We start from the raw sequence: 15,960 nt of genomic DNA, 5'->3' as shown, positions 1-15,960 counted from the left end.
TGACCTGGCCCCCTGTGACTCATTGAATTCCGGATCTGAAAATTGGTTCAGCAAGGGAAAATTGGCTGAGCAAGGGATCATGATGACATTTTATTGGGCAACTGTCCCCAACCTCTTGCTCCTCTATTCTTGCCCTCTTCTGATGGTGGCTGTAAACAGCATTCTCAATGGCTGCCGTTCTTGGCCATAATTGGTGGTCTTAATGAATGGGGTGTCCCACATAATACAATATTCCAGTGGGTCTACTGACCTCACATAATATATCTATTCTGAAATGTTCACTTCCCTCAACCTTTTTGCTTTCTCTAGAAACTGCCTCAGCAACTCAAGCATTTCAGTTTCATTCAGTGTGGGCTTCTAACCACCACCACAGCAGTTAAATTGCCCGATTCCCTGGGGTTCTTGCCAGGGTGTTAAATTCCATGTTTGAGAAAGCTCTCCTAAACCACTGAGTTCTTGCTTCTGTTATCTCACATTCCAACCACTAGATCAAATACCCCAAGGAATAACCCTTGAAAACTTTTTAAAAGACTTTGGATACAAACTAAAATATTTACAGCTGAAACGATATGATATCTGTGATTTTCCTTAAATATTCAAACAAAAAAAGTAAAATCAAATGTTATATGTGGAGAGGGCTTGATGAAATTAGAATGCCAGAATGCTGGTAAGAACCAAAGCTAGGGGCATCTGGCTGGCTCAGTAGGTAGGGCGTGCGACTCTTGATCCCGGGGTTTTAAGGTTCGAGCCCCATGTTGGCTGTAGAGATTACTTAAAAAAAAAAAAAACACAAGAACTGAAGCTGATTGATAGACTCACAGGGTATGTGTGTGTTTCTTATTACATATTCTCTTCTTTGTGTGTATATTTGAAAACTTCAATAAAAAAGATAAACACCAAAAGGAAATTAGAGAGCTCCAGATCTTTTATTTTCCTTTGGGGTTTCAAGGTGACAACACTTTTTTATTTTTTATGGAAGATAGAAAGGAACGTTTAAATGTAATGGGGTTGGACAACGTGAGAGGAGGAGAAAGCAAAGGAAGGGAAGAGGAGGAGGAAGAGAAAGAGGGGGGAAGAAGGAGAGAGGCAGGAAGGTGAATCTTACATAGAATAGGGGCTGGTGGGGATTCAGACCTTAACTGTCACTTAAACCACCCCCCCCCCCCGCCCCATCTAACATTTCCTTTTGGACAGGGCTACAGCCTCAGAATCATGGGGCTTGACCAGGTGCTGTGTGAGAGAGCTCTTCTCAATCTCTTAGGTGGCTACATGGCCTCTGATAGATGAGAGACTGGGGTCTTGAAATGCCCAACAGCCTCAAGCATGTTGCCTTCAAGGTACCGTGCCCATGCTGAAGGTGGGAAGTAACTCCCTCTACATAAAGGTTTCTAACCTGCAGTCAGGGTTGAGAACCCCCAGCTTAGGAGATAAAGGTGTAGACCCTGTCCTTCACAGGGAGGCTGCATTGGATCACGACTAGGAGCATTGTTTTGGAGTCAGACAGGCTTGTGCTCTGGTCATGTACCTGCTCTGGGTTTCCCTCCTCTTAGCTGTGAAATGGAAACGGCCATGCCTACCTCATAAAGTTGTGAGGGGTGACTATAATACAAGTCACCATGTTTGGAAAGCATCTTGGGTGCTGCTTCCTAGATAAGTGTCCCTGGAGGTAGCTGCTGTTATTTTACAAAAGGTTGTTGGAGCCAGAAAAGCCTTCACAACCCAGAGAAATAAATCTCTAATTGTGGAATAGCATCACAGATGAGTAGGGGAGACCTTTGGGGATTTTCGTAGGAACTCTCAGCTTCTACAGGAGGAGACTCTCATCTGCATGGTTGTAGGTCTGGGCTCCCCCTCTTTCCACATCTGCCTGTATGAGGTTACAGAAAGGGGCATTCATAAAGGTATGAGAAAATGCAAATCAAGAGCACAATGAAAAACAAACGTACCTCATATTGTTAGGAAAAATTAAATCTGACAATACAGACTTTAAGGGAATAGCTGTCAATGGGATCATTTACATGCAGCTGATGGGGTATAATTAAGAGACTTGGGGAAATACTGTGGAATTATATTGTATAGTTGAGCAGCCAGATACCCTACTATCTAGCAATTCTACATCTAAGAGTATAACCGGGAGAAATTCTTGCACATTTTACATGAGGACATGGGAAAAGTTCGTGTCATTTCTAGCTTGTCATAGCAAAAAAATGAAAATAGCCAGATTGCCAAAAGAAAAAAAATTCATTGTAGAAAATTTGGATAATATGACAAAACTAAAGAAGAAAATATAATTACATCATATTCAGTGTTTTTCCTATATATAAATACCATTTAATACAATAATACTATACATACACTTTTACATTCTATCCTTCTGAGTTCACATATGGGCTAATATTAAGCTGGAATGTACAGTCCAACCACTTCAGTTGCTAAAATATTGAAATATTTCCATAGTGGTTAGAAACGGTTGCTGCCCCAAGCCTTCCATACACCCCTCCTGAATTTGCCTTGGCTTCCACCCCTGGGGCCCTTAGACTCCCTCACATTTCAGAAACTAGAGGAATATGCATGACACTAAAAGAGGCTTCCAGAAACTCTACGCTAGCTTAGTGTATTCAATTGTACATATTAGCACTTGTGCCACACCAGTTAAATACTTCTATTATGCCATGTCATTAATTTTTTTAAATTATTATAATGTCCATGTTGTGATTATGCCATAATTTATTCAATTATCTCCTTATTGAAAAACTGGGTTTTTTTTTTAAGCTTTTATTTATCTGAGAGAGAGAGAGAGTGAGCCGGGGCAGGGCAAAGGAAGAGAGAGAGAATCTCAAGCAGACTCCCTACTGAGCCAGGAGCCCGATGCGGGGCTCTATCTCACCACCCCAAGATCATGACCTGAGTGAAAATCAAGAGTTGGATGCTGAGCCGAGTGAGCCACCCAGGTGCCCCTCCCAAAATTGGGGTTTAAAAAATATGTATTTTGAAAATATTTTTATTTTATAAATATCACTGTGATGAGAACTTTGTTTTATTGTTTATTTATGAAATCAGGACTAGGTCACGCAAGGATGAATAATGCTAAAGCCCTCGGTATACACTGTTTAATCTTGGTAACTTTTTAAATTGAGTTGACTTGAAAAAAATAAACAAGGAACCCCAAAGACCCGAAAGTCCTAAAAATATAAGAGCACACCAGAATGAGCGTTTTCATGGCAGCTAAAAGACATAGGTACTTCACTTGAACATTTTAAAAGAACTTTCTCATGTATTGTTTCCTTTAATACTCAAAACAACTCTGTAGAAAGGGTAGGACAGATATTCTCATTAGTTAACTTGTCCAAAACCAATTAGTTATTAATTTATATGGCTAAGACTAAAACAGGCCTGTGGATGCACATGCACTCTCCTTATTCCACAGCTTTCAATTTTATATAATATTGTATATGCACATTAATAAATACTAATCCTTTTTAGTGGATGTTGTTGAAATTCTACTCTCATCTTTGTGCTTAACTTTGATATTACCAAAAAAAAAAAAAAAAGCCGTTAAGAGCTCATTCTGACTTTAACTAGATAATAGCTATAATCTGCTTAAAGTCAGGTGACCTCCATTCCATACTCATAAATATACTCCAATGGCTGATGAGATTAAACAAAATGTCATGGATAATTTTCATCTCTAATATAATAAAAGTGCTTGTATCAGTTCTACTCAGCTTGGAGGAAATAAATATTTCAGAGCCTGAAGAAAGAAAAATGTGATAAATGGGCTTGATGATCCTGGTAGAGAGGAGATATATTCCCAGAGTTATTTTTTTCAGTTTGAGTAGAACTTCCATTTGGGCTCATCCTTCCATTCTGCCTCAACAACACAAACTGGCATCCTTTCCTAGCCAAAGCCTATATTCTTTAGCACTGAAAGTATTCCTTCTGGTATTTTGTTTGTTTGTTTGTTTGAGGGGAATTTGATAGAGGCTGGACAATTCTGCCATGACAACAAATTTGTTTCCATCCAGTTCTGTGATGTCAATTTGGTTTCAAACATATCACCTCATGCACTCTCAGCATGCAGCATCTCTGTTAGTTTAGACTTCAATCTGTTGTAGGCTCAGAGAACATTGTGGTGTGTCTGTAATTCATGTTTATTTTTAGAGTTATGCGACTTTCATTAGAAATCACAAATCCATCTTAACCCAGTTTAGACTCTTGTTCTGACAAAAATGTTCGTGCCAGGAGAGTTTCAATGTGCAGGCTTTGAAAAATAATTGAAGGAACTCTTCCTGGGGAGGTATGATGAGGGTGGAATATGTTCATCTCTATCCCTCGTGCAGGATTAAAAGGTATTTGATTTATGCCACCAAACAATATCAAGTGAGGGTTTCTTTAAAGATAGAGATTCCAAAATGCTTCTGATAAATCACAGCCACATAAAGCAAAATGAAAAGATATTTGAAAGAAAGCATGTTTGAAGAGAAAGGGACTAACATTCATTAAGTGCCCACCAGGTTCCAAGTACTTTCTGCAACACAGGAAGTAGGTATTGTTACTATCCCCATTTTATTTATTTTTTTAATATTTTATTTATTCATTTGAGAGAGAGAGCAAGAGTTGGGGGGAGGGGGCAGAGGCAGAGGGAGAAGCAGACTCCCTGCTGAGCAGGGAGCACATGGGGGGCTCAATCCCAGGACCCCGAGATCATGACCTGATCCAAAGGCAGACGCTGAACAGATTCAGCCACCCAGGTGCCCCTACTATCCCCATTTTAGAGTTGACAAAACTGAGAAAATAAAGAGCAGAGCCAAGATGTGAATCCAAATCTGTTTAAATTTCAAAACCATTCATTTTTGTAGTGCACGTGTTGAATGAGAGTGTTCATGAGATTGCATTAAGGTCCCCAATTTGTCACTGCTTCCTGCATACACGCCCTTTGCCATGTAACCTTCTAGAGTTCTCTGGCTGTAGGCAACGTAACCCCCATATCTCAAGTCCACTCTCAACCCATGTGACTTGCTTTGGCCAATGGGATATTAATAGAATACAAGCAGGGGGTGGAAAGCATTTGCTTGAAAGCATTTACTTGATTGAGCTTGGCCTCTTTCACCTTCCCAGCACCATGAGAAAGACTCACTGGCCCAGGGGAGGAGGGAGAAACCCACAAAACAAATCCACCCCACCGGGATCAGCTGAACCCAGCAAATTGCGGGCACATGAGTGAATATAGCCAAGAACAGCAGAATGCCCTGCCAAGTCCAGTCACTCCCTGCCGAGTTCAGCTACCCTTAGCCAATTCTCAGATCTATGCAAGTAAACCTGTTGTTTTATTTTTTATTTATTTTTTTTTTTTTTAAGATTTTATTTATTTGAGAGAGAGAGAGAGAGAGCACATGAGAGGGGGGAGGGTCAGAGGGAGAAGCAGACTCCCCGCCGAGCAGGGAGCCCGATGCGGGACTCGATCCCAGGACTCCAGGATCATGACCTGAGCCGAAGGCAGCCGCTCAACCAACTGAGCCACCCAGGTGCCCAAACCTGTTGTTTTAAACTACTGAGCTATGGGACGATTTGTTACACAACAGTTTTGTGGCAGCAGCTGACCGATCTACCCCCACCCCATACCCTGTCCCAGCACGGAACAGGAATCGGGTTGTGTTTTTCTTTTCAATCCTACAATTGTGAAACCTACAAAAGACTGAATATTGCTTCTATGCACAATGAAGGAAAACCTTTTGGTCAAAGAAGTAATCCTAGAAATATTCTGTAAGAACTCTTGAAATATTAAAATATCAGCCACAGTACACACTGAAGTAGCATTTAAGTGCCCGGATCACCAGCTGGTTGACTTCAGAGAAGGTGATCACATTCCAGTGACAAAGGGGACGTGCTTTTAAGAGACAGAGGCAAGCTGTCACTCTGAAAGGAGACGACATATAAAAATTTCGACCTATGAAAATTACACTTTAAAATAACTGATAGATTCAGGGGCGCCTGGGTGGCTCAGTCGTTAAGCAGCTGCCTTCAGCTCAGGTCATGATCCTAGGGTCCTGGGATCGAGCCCCGCATCGGGCTCCCTGCTCCGCGGGAAGCCTGCTTCTCCCTCTCCCGCTCCCTCCTGCTTGTGTTCCTTCTCTCGCTGTGTCTCTCTCTGTCAAATAAATAAAATCTTAAAAAAAAATAAATAATAACTGATAGATGCAAAAAAAAACATAACAGATAAAGTTTGACTAGTTTTTATCTTTTATTCCTACAATTTCATAGAGAATCTCTCTTCCCCCAAAGAACTTAATTCTCATTTACAAGAGGAAAAAAGGACGGCATGAAAATAAACTGATCAGTTATAAGTTCATCTTCCCGCGTTGCTTGTTATGACCTTGTTCTAACACTCAGAACATGTTTTCTGTCTCACCCATTCTTTAGAGCCTGCAGTCCACTTGTTTGAATAAGACTTGTTTACTATATAACAAACTTTTACCCATGCTGAGAGGCTCAGCTCCAATTCCTGCTCTTCAATAAAAAGCTCCATAAACTTTTCTTTCTATCCTAATGACTTGCCACCAGCCAAAAATTATCTCTGCCCCACAGTTCTCTCCTGGAAATTTATTTGCACTTTAAAAAAAAGTTACCTCAACACTTTCCAGTTGGGTTTTGAGGTATGTTTGTGCATTTTGACCCATCTGCTAAGCAACAAGTCGTAAAGTGAACTGTCTCCAAAGGTCAGAGGGGTAAGGCTGAGGAAAGAGGGCTGACAAATGGTGACCATGGGGAATGGAGAATCTGGCTAACTGAAAGAGCATATCCCGTCTGAAGAAAGAAAGCTGTCCTCAGATCCACCTAACAGTTTTCCAGTAGGGGAATATAGGCTCAGAGGTGATAAGTCTTCCAGTTTTTAAGATTTGAGAATCCAGATTCTTATGTAAAATTTCCCAACTTTATATGAAATCCCCCTTTTTAAATCCTGCTGTGACAGAGATTTCATTATTGTTCTGAATTACATACATGCAGCATTGAGGCAGAATACCATCCCCCACCCCACGAAGGAAGGGCTTGGCTACGTGACTTGCTTCAATAAGTGATGGTTGTACTTCATGTCTAACCAGACCTTTCAATGTGTCACTAAAACCTCCGATCCCCAAATGACGGATACACAGAGCAGACCCCAACCCTGACCTGCAGCCCGAAGCAGAGCCACCCCAGCTGACCTGCAGATCCATGAGCAAGAAAAATAGATGTTTGTTGTTGCATGCCCCAGAGATTTCTGGAGTTGTATTTTATATAGCATTATTGTATCTGAAATCTGAATAAGACATTTGGCCATAAATTCAAAGAAAAAATTAAAGCACGGGGACGCCTGGGTGGCTCAGTCGGTTAAGCGTCTGCCTTCAGCACAGGTCATGACAGGGTCCTGGGATCGAGTCCCGCATCAGGTTCCTTGCTCAGCGGAGAGCCTGCTTCTCCCTCTGCCTGGCGCTCCTCCTGCTTGCGCTCACACTCTCTGACAAATAAATAAAATCTTAAAAAGAAAAAGACAAAAAGAAAGCACAAAACCCTCTGATAACTAAGTTTGGCTCACAGGTCTGTAGGTTACCACCTTCATTACTGGGCATTTTTTGAGGGGCACTCATAGTGAGTGTGCTTCCATTTGAATTTCCTGTTCCCCATGATGACGACGTCTAATATCATCTATTACAGGGTAAAAAACCTAATTTTTCACTTGATAATAATCTGCCATTTATATCAAATCTCTTCTTCTTAGAAAAAAAAACCTCTTTTCCAGAGTCAGATTATGGAAAGGTCAATCTATAAAGTCTGCTGAGTCATCATTAGGATAAGCTAACTCACATTTCCACATCTCATTCCATATGTAAACCCTACAAAAATAGATAGCATCAGGGTGCCTGGGTGGCTCAGTTGTTAAGGTTCTGCCTTTGGCTCAGGTCATGGTCCCAGGGTCCTGGGATCGAGCCCCACATTGGGCTCCCTGCTCTGCAGGAAGCCTGCTTCTCCCTCTCCCACTCCCCCTGCTTGTGTTCTCTCTCTCGCTGTGTCTCTCTCTGTCAAATAAATAAATAAAATCTTTAAAACAAACAAACAAAAATAGATAGCACCCTTGAGGAGAAATTTGAAAACACTACTCCCAGCACTGGCTTAACTTTTGGGTTGTTTGCACCAAACAGGAGCAGTCTCATTTAGCAACAAGTTGGCCCAGATTGTTAAATCTGGATAAGTAAAGATGTTATGCCCAGAGTTTATTTCTGTCCGTATAGGTTTTGTTTGGCTGCCCTGGTTGGTACAAAGGCTCACCAATATCTGTGACAGGCTCTTCTACAATCCCTAGATCCCTTCTTCTCAAGACAAACGTGAGTCACCACCATCCCCACATTCCAGCTCCCAGGGAGGAGAACGAAAACAGAGGTCAGCCTCCTTTCCTTCTAAAGGCATGACCAAGAAGGTGTACAGAGCACTGTCGCTGCAAAATAAACAAACCTTTTAGAATTTCTAAAGAAAAAAAAAGAAGAAGAAGAAGGATGAGCCCAAGCGAGGACAGCTGCCGAGGACATACCGTCTTCACAGATAGCGCTCCAGAGCTCCAGAGAAGGAATGTCCGATCCAGAGTTGTATAGGTTTTTTGCTACATCAAGAGTTAGAATCACCACTACTAAGGACATTTTAGAAAATTACGGACTTTATCTTATGCTTTTAGTATGTGCCAGGTTGCAGGCTTCAGAGGTATGAGAACAGAACTTAGGGAGACTTTTATCTTTAATCTGAAATGTTTCTTTTAGTTCATTTGCTAACGAAGCAGATGTGCAATGTGTGCTGAGTGAGGGCCGGAATAGAGCCCCTACTTTGAAGTTCGATAAGTCACTCTGACCTTGGTAAAAGTATAGCTTCCCTGGGAGCCTAGGAGCGGGCCCACAGACATTAAAAGTTGAAAATTTCCTTTATCAGCCCCTCTGCTCACATCCTACTGTCCAGAGCATTGTCACGTGATTCCTTAGTGGCAAAGAAAGCTGGGGAATGTATTTTTTTTTTTAGGTTTTTTATTTATTTATTTGACAGAGAGAGAGCACAAGCAGGGGGAGAGACAGGCAAAGGGAGAGGGAGAAGCTGACTCCCCGCTGAGCAGGGAGCCCAGTGTGGGACTCAATCCCAGGACCCTGGGATCATGACCTGTGCGGAAGGCAGATGCTTAACTGACTGAGCCACCCACATGCCCCTGGTGAATGTATTCTTTAAACACCTATTGCTATATACTCCAGAAGAAGAGATATATTGAAGAGACAACTCAGAGTCTCTGTAATATGGAGCTAGAAGGGAAACACTTTGACAAGTTTTAAAAAATTGATCCACTGTAGTCAGTGCATGTGAGTTTATAAGTAAATCTGTCTCTACGTACACTTCTTTAATAAAAACCACTCCCACCCTTACTTCTATTCAGTAAATATTGAAGAAAGATATTTAGAGAAAAAAATTTAAAACAAGACCATAATTTTAGACCGCCTGAAATGGCCAAAGGATTTGATCTAGCCTTTTCCTTGCTTACCACATGATTAGTATTGGGTAAACTTCATTTTGAAATGAAAGGGGGTGAACTTCACACAGGATACTCAGGCAGATGACCCGTATTTATTCATTAAGTGGTTAGTGGTTATGTAGTGAGGGGCCATGGCAAGGCACTTGGCTAAACATGGAGGATGGAAATGGATAGCGAAGCACACATGGTCCTTGTCTTCGTGAAGAGAAGACAGACATCAGTCACACAAACACACAAATAGAAGCACAATTACAAATGGATGGAAGAGCAATCAAAGTTGACACAGAGTGTGGGGCAGTACCCTGGCCATGGGGACATGAAGATAAACAAGACCTTGGGGCACACAGGAAACTTCTCCTTTCATATTCTCGTACCAACTCCATTTCTCTTTGTGTATCTTTCGTTTTGAGGAGAGACCTAAGGGATTCCCCACAAATATGCCACCCAGAAAGGTAGCTTATTAGCTTCCAGGCACCACAGTGACACCTCTCAGAACGCTCTGTTGATAGAGCAATTAATTTTCTAGTTTTCGACCAAAGAATCCATGTAGCCTGTGTGAATAATAGAAAACAGCTCAGGGATGTGTTTGTCTCAAACCATACTCTCAGCTTCTCTCGTGGAAGTCTTGTTGAGTTGCCAAAACGATAACTGACCTCACTAAAAACATCCCAACAGTCAGGGCTCAGCAGAAATTGAGGAGGATACTGGGAAATTGTCATTGTTGTGCCAAGCTGCTAGGTCTAAATGAAAAGAGTCAGGTTTTCCCTGACAGGAGATTAAGGTACAAAATAAAGTAACACCTCTGGATTATCTATTATCCATGATTTTTTAGAGAGCTGTGGTTTCTAGTTTCATTATACACACAGATTTTTTAAATTTTATTGTTACTATCTTGTGACCACTCATTTTACAAAGTCCCACTCAAGATCCCCCGCCTCCTAATTGCCCCCTTGGCTCACGGCTGCCTCTTCCACCACCTCCAGATACTCCAGGATAGCACTCACTCAACTCTCGTCTCTGCCTTCAAGCCCCCAGAAGTACCCTGTTCTTGTTCTACTCCTCAGTGTTCAGCAAAAATAACGCAATTTTTAAAATACTCAATAATTCCATTTTCTAATGCACGAGCACCTGCTGGTTTTAATAAGAAAAATAGCAAAGGGGATTATTCCTGAAGTCAGGAGATGAAGTTGTTAGGTCTGTGGAAGACATGGTCTCATCAAGAGTAAAATAGAGTTAAGAATAGCTGGCCTCCTTTACCTTGTGGGGCTTTGATAAGATGGAGTATATGAAAACATTTTGAAGATGACAATACTCTATAAGCCAAAGGTGAGAGAATAGGAATGTCTTCTGGGGGCACCTGGGTGGCTCAGTCGTTAAGCGTCTGCCTTCGGCTCAGGTCATGATCCCAGGGTCCTGGGATCGAGCCCCACATCGGGCTCCTTGCTCAGCAGGAAGCCTGCTTCTCCCTCTCCCACTCCCCCTGCTTGTGTTCCCTCTCTCGCTGTCTCTCTCTCTGTCAAAAAATAAATAAAATCTTTAAAAAAAAAAAAAAAAGGAATGTCTTCTGAACACACAGGATGTGGGATGTCTTAAAGACTCTGAAGATCTTGTTGTGTTCTTAACTATATTCCTCCCTCAAATCTCAATATAACCTAGTTTATCATGATCAAGAAGTTTGCACTTGCAATGTTGTTCTTTTAGATTGAGTATTGGGTCTCCAAAAGTCCCTCTGGCAATACACAGACCTACCCAGTATTGGTAACAACTGAACCTCAAGGGTAGACCCAGGGAGAAGGTTATCAGAATATTCCATTTTGTTCTTGCCAAATGGATGTGATACCTTAGAGAATGAAATACAACATGAGTAAATTTGGACTGAAGAGAGAAAATTCAAGTTCGAACTGAAACGAACTATTTATGCGCTTGGGTAGAACACAGGAGGATAGAAATTAGGATTGGTTCCAAACGGGAAATGTGGAGGCAAGTAGTATAGAGAAATTTCATCTACTTAAACCACATGACTTAAACTAGACAAGAAGAACCAAGTTTGTATATAAAAACTAACTTTCTTTCCACATCCCTTTCATCATATCTTCTATGAGCCTCAGTTTCCTTATTTGTGAAATGAGAATAGTAATGCTCACCTTATAGTTCTGTTGAAGGATTAGATACTAAAATAATGAAAAGCAATAAGATACAGTGTCTTAAATTTTATTGAGCACATACTCAATAGATACTTTCCTCCCCTTGTACTACCTGTGAAAATTTACTGTTTGAGGTTTTTATTAGGGGTGCAGAAGGAAGAATTAGCATAAAGGGGAGAAAGCAACATTTAAATTCTCCCTTTGGTGGGATTTTTTCCTCCTTATTTGGGAACTAGAAAGTTCATGTACATGGTTCATGTAATAAAGGAGAAAACAAAGAAGAGAAGAAGCAAGGGACCCCAAACGTTGTGTAGAAATATTCAGAATTTGAAGGTGATAAGGCATGCACGCATGAAAGAACACAGAACTTTCAGGGCTATGCTGGAAGGAAGGAAGCAGATACAGGAAAGTCATCCAACTGCTGGTGGAAGGTTCAAGGTTACCAAGCAAAAGGGATAAGGCAGAATGACTCACGTCAGTGCGCTGGAAGAAATTGCAGTTGTGGTTCTGAACTTACCCTCCGTATTTAAGAATTTTGAAAGAATGAGAGAAATGCAAAACAACACAAATATTGCAGAGAGAAAAAGTCTTAATTTTCAGGTGGATCCAGAGAACTATAATTTAATACCCCCCAAAATTTTTAAGGTGGATTAGTAAATATATAATTAATAAGCTCTTGGAAAAGAAAGATATGATTGCCAAGAATTTTTCTGAATCTCTCTGAATGGCCTTGATTGATATGATTCTTAGACTCATTAGGAGTACCATAAAGGGTGTGTTTTTATTTTGACTGAGCACTTAACAAAAACCCTTTCAGTGGTGTAGTCAAGAGAGAGCACTATGTGATGGGTACTTACAGAAAAATCTCTAGACTTATTGAGGATCAATGCTCAAATAGCTGGTTCCTCAATGTCAGTAAGGACAGAATAATCTAGAGTCCAGCTACAGATTTCAACCCCTGCTTCATCTTTCTTGCCCTTGTCTGTCCCATCCCGAGAAACTGACTCTCCACGTCCTCCCAATATGATGAAGCAAAATATACATTGAAAACTTCCCTTACCCAGAATATGGGAACTTGGAATTGAGTGAAAATTCTAGTGCTACTCCCCAGAGATCAGTTCCTTAGTCTCCATTTCTGGGGGAAAACATTCTTTTACTCACTGTCTTAGTTTGGGCTGCTCTCGCAAAGTACAATAGACTGGGTGGCTTATAGACAGAAGAAATTTTATTTCTCACAATTCTGGAAGCTGGGAAATCCGACCTCAAGGTGCCAGCACGATCAGGTTTTGGTGAAGACCCTCTTCCAGGTTGCAGACGGCCAACTTCTTCTATGCTCACATGGCAGAAGTAGGAAGAGAGAACTCTCTGGAGTCTCTTTTATAAGGGCACTAATTCCATCAATGACCTAATTACCTAACTTCTAACAATTTGAATTGTGTCAGAATGGAAGAGTCTATGTGAAAGCAGTAGAGTCCCTGCCCCTGGAAGTTTTCCGGCAGAGGTCAAGTTGCCATCTGCTAAGAACTGGAAGGAGGGTGAGGACGGGGGTGGGGGAGTCTATAGTAGAGCACATATCAGCCTATAGGACCACCTGACAGCGTCTCCAACTGGAAGATTCTGTCATCCATCCATATTACTCCACCACTTTCCAAAGGAAAGAGGGATGTTTCACAGGCATTAGAAAACTGTTCAGACAAGCCTGATACTCCTCCTGCAGTGGAGAAAGCTGTACCAAAAACAGTGCAGTCGGCACAAATTGAGACAAAATGGCCCTTGTGAAAATTGTTAATTCAATCACTAAAATAAAACTGTCTAAGTGTGCATATGGTACTCATTTAATAAATCTTAAAAAGTGACACTTCCTGACAGGCAAGGGAAATATTTAAGTGCCAACTTCAGAACCACAAATCTGTCTAAATACTATAACTTGTAAATGAGATACTTTGCCGATATATAATGCAAATATGATATGCACACACACGCTCTTTAAAATATTTTTCCTTATCGTGTGTAAGTTTGCCTTTCTAAGGCAAGTGTTTATAGCTGAAATGGTATGGAATTGCTGCTGTTTTTAACCATACTTTCTTATCTTTTCCTTAGTACCATTTTTTCTACTACATCAATATTTTGTAAATAGGGGTAAATTTAATTACTCTCATAGAGCCCACATGTTGTTAAGCCATGGTAGATAGTAGATTTTGCTTTGTGCTAACCTTAAAACCATATGCAATATAATGATTGCATGACCATTTGGATGACCAAAATATATTTGTCATATACATCTGGTCTTCATCCATCGTTCTTAGTTCACAGCTCCCAAAACCCTTGGAATTTCCTAGGTGTTGAGAGTCATAAAGGTGATTTTGCTCTGTTAATGAAGTGACTTGGGGTGGGGGGGGCTGGTTGCCAGTACAGTCAACCATGTGATTAGAGTGTTGGAATTCTCTATGCCACCCCCAAGACTTCCAGAGAGGGGAGAGGGGCTGGAGATTGAGTCCAATCACCAGTGATAAATGATTTAATCAACCATGCCGATGTAATGAAAACTCATAGAAACCTAAAAAGCCAGGGCTGGGAGAGCTTCTGGGTTGGGGCACACACGGAGATGCCGGGGGAATGGTGTGCCTGAAGACGACGTGGAAGTTCTGGGCCCTTTCCCCATGCCCTGCCTTACGCATCTCTTCCATCTGGCTGTTCCTGAGTTATAGCTTTTTATAAGAAACCAGTGATCTAGTACATAAAATATTTCTCTGAGTTCTGTGAACCACTCTAGGAAATTAATGGAACCTGAGAAGAGCTTGTGGAAACCTCCGATCTAGAGCAGATCTGTAGCCAGTTGGTCAGAAGTGCAGGTGATATAACTCCAGCTTGTGACTGACCTCTGAAGTTGGGGGTCGGGGAGCAGGGTCTTCTGGGACTGAGCCCTTTACCTGTGAAATCAGATGCTATGTCTGGGTAGATAGTGTTAGAATTGAGTTGAATTCTCGGACTCTGCTAGTGGCCAAGAACCGCTTGCTGGTGTGGGGAAGCGCCCCACCCCACCACACACACACACACCCACGTCAGAACAAAAGACCATATTTAACATTTATTTCATTGCACCAAAAGCAAATCTATTCCAGATAGCATGAGTCAACTATACAGATTTTATTGACTGTTCAGTTAGGATACAGAAAAGATTTAGTTAGGATACATCATTCTTTACACAGAAATCAAATTTATAAAATCCCAATTAAAACCTGGAGATTGAAAGAAACTTAAGAGGATATCAACTAATTACAATGGATAGACCATAACTGGTTCATACTAAAGCAAATGAACTCAAAATATAAAATGATACTATGAGGAAATTAAACTCTGAATATTTGATGACATCAGGAAATTATTGTTAATTTTTTAAGTATAATGATGGTATTGTGCTATTTTTCTTTAAAGACTCTTGAATCTTTAGTTTTTAGAAAAGAATTCTAAAATATTTGTGAATGAAATCATGCAATGTCTGGGATTTGCTTCTAAACAATCCATGAATGGTGAAACAGAAGAGGATATAGAGGAAAGAAGATGAAGTCTGACTTGATATTTAAATCACTGATGAAAACATACATGAGCATCATTATACAATCATTTCTACTTTTACAAATGTCTGATATTTTCTATATTTTTAAAATAAAAACAAATCTATTTAGACATTTCTCTTTTCTCTGCGAAGTCCTTCTTCAACTACCAGCTATCAGATTTTCCTATTTCTCTCTAACTCCTCTATTTTCTTAAGCAATTCAACTCTCAAACAGAAAAACAAAAGCTTTGAAGCTAACCACGCCCAGCCCTTTAAAGAACACATTAAAGATTATTAATTACGCTCAGAGTCTACCTCTTGAGATCTTGGGTTCAGGCCAAAACATCTGTTTAATCATATAATCTAATTGCAATTCTCCTTGTATATCATTACACTGGAATTTTTTAAACAAAGAAACTGTATTACCATAAATTTCATCTCAACGGTATTAAAATTCATGTGTGTGTACGTGCATGTGTGCGCACGTTTATCTCTTCGTGTGTGCTCAAGAGGCACAAAAGCCTAAGTCAGTGAGAGTGGAAAAATTAATGATTTCGAGTTTCTGAAATAAATTAAATTAAATAATAAACAAGGACAAATGGACTAAACCAAACAAATGAGGGCAATAATATGAGGTATAGTCTCCATTTGAATGTATCTGTTATACCCTAAACTAATTTTATCATCTTGCCTTCACTTTTATTCACTATTTATGATTTACA

This window comes from Halichoerus grypus, chromosome 2, assembly GCF_964656455.1.
Source record: "Halichoerus grypus chromosome 2, mHalGry1.hap1.1, whole genome shotgun sequence".
In the NCBI taxonomy this organism is placed as follows: Eukaryota; Metazoa; Chordata; class Mammalia; order Carnivora; family Phocidae; genus Halichoerus; species Halichoerus grypus.
The sequence above is the reverse complement of the archived record's forward strand: the minus strand, read 5'-3'. Positions refer to the sequence as shown.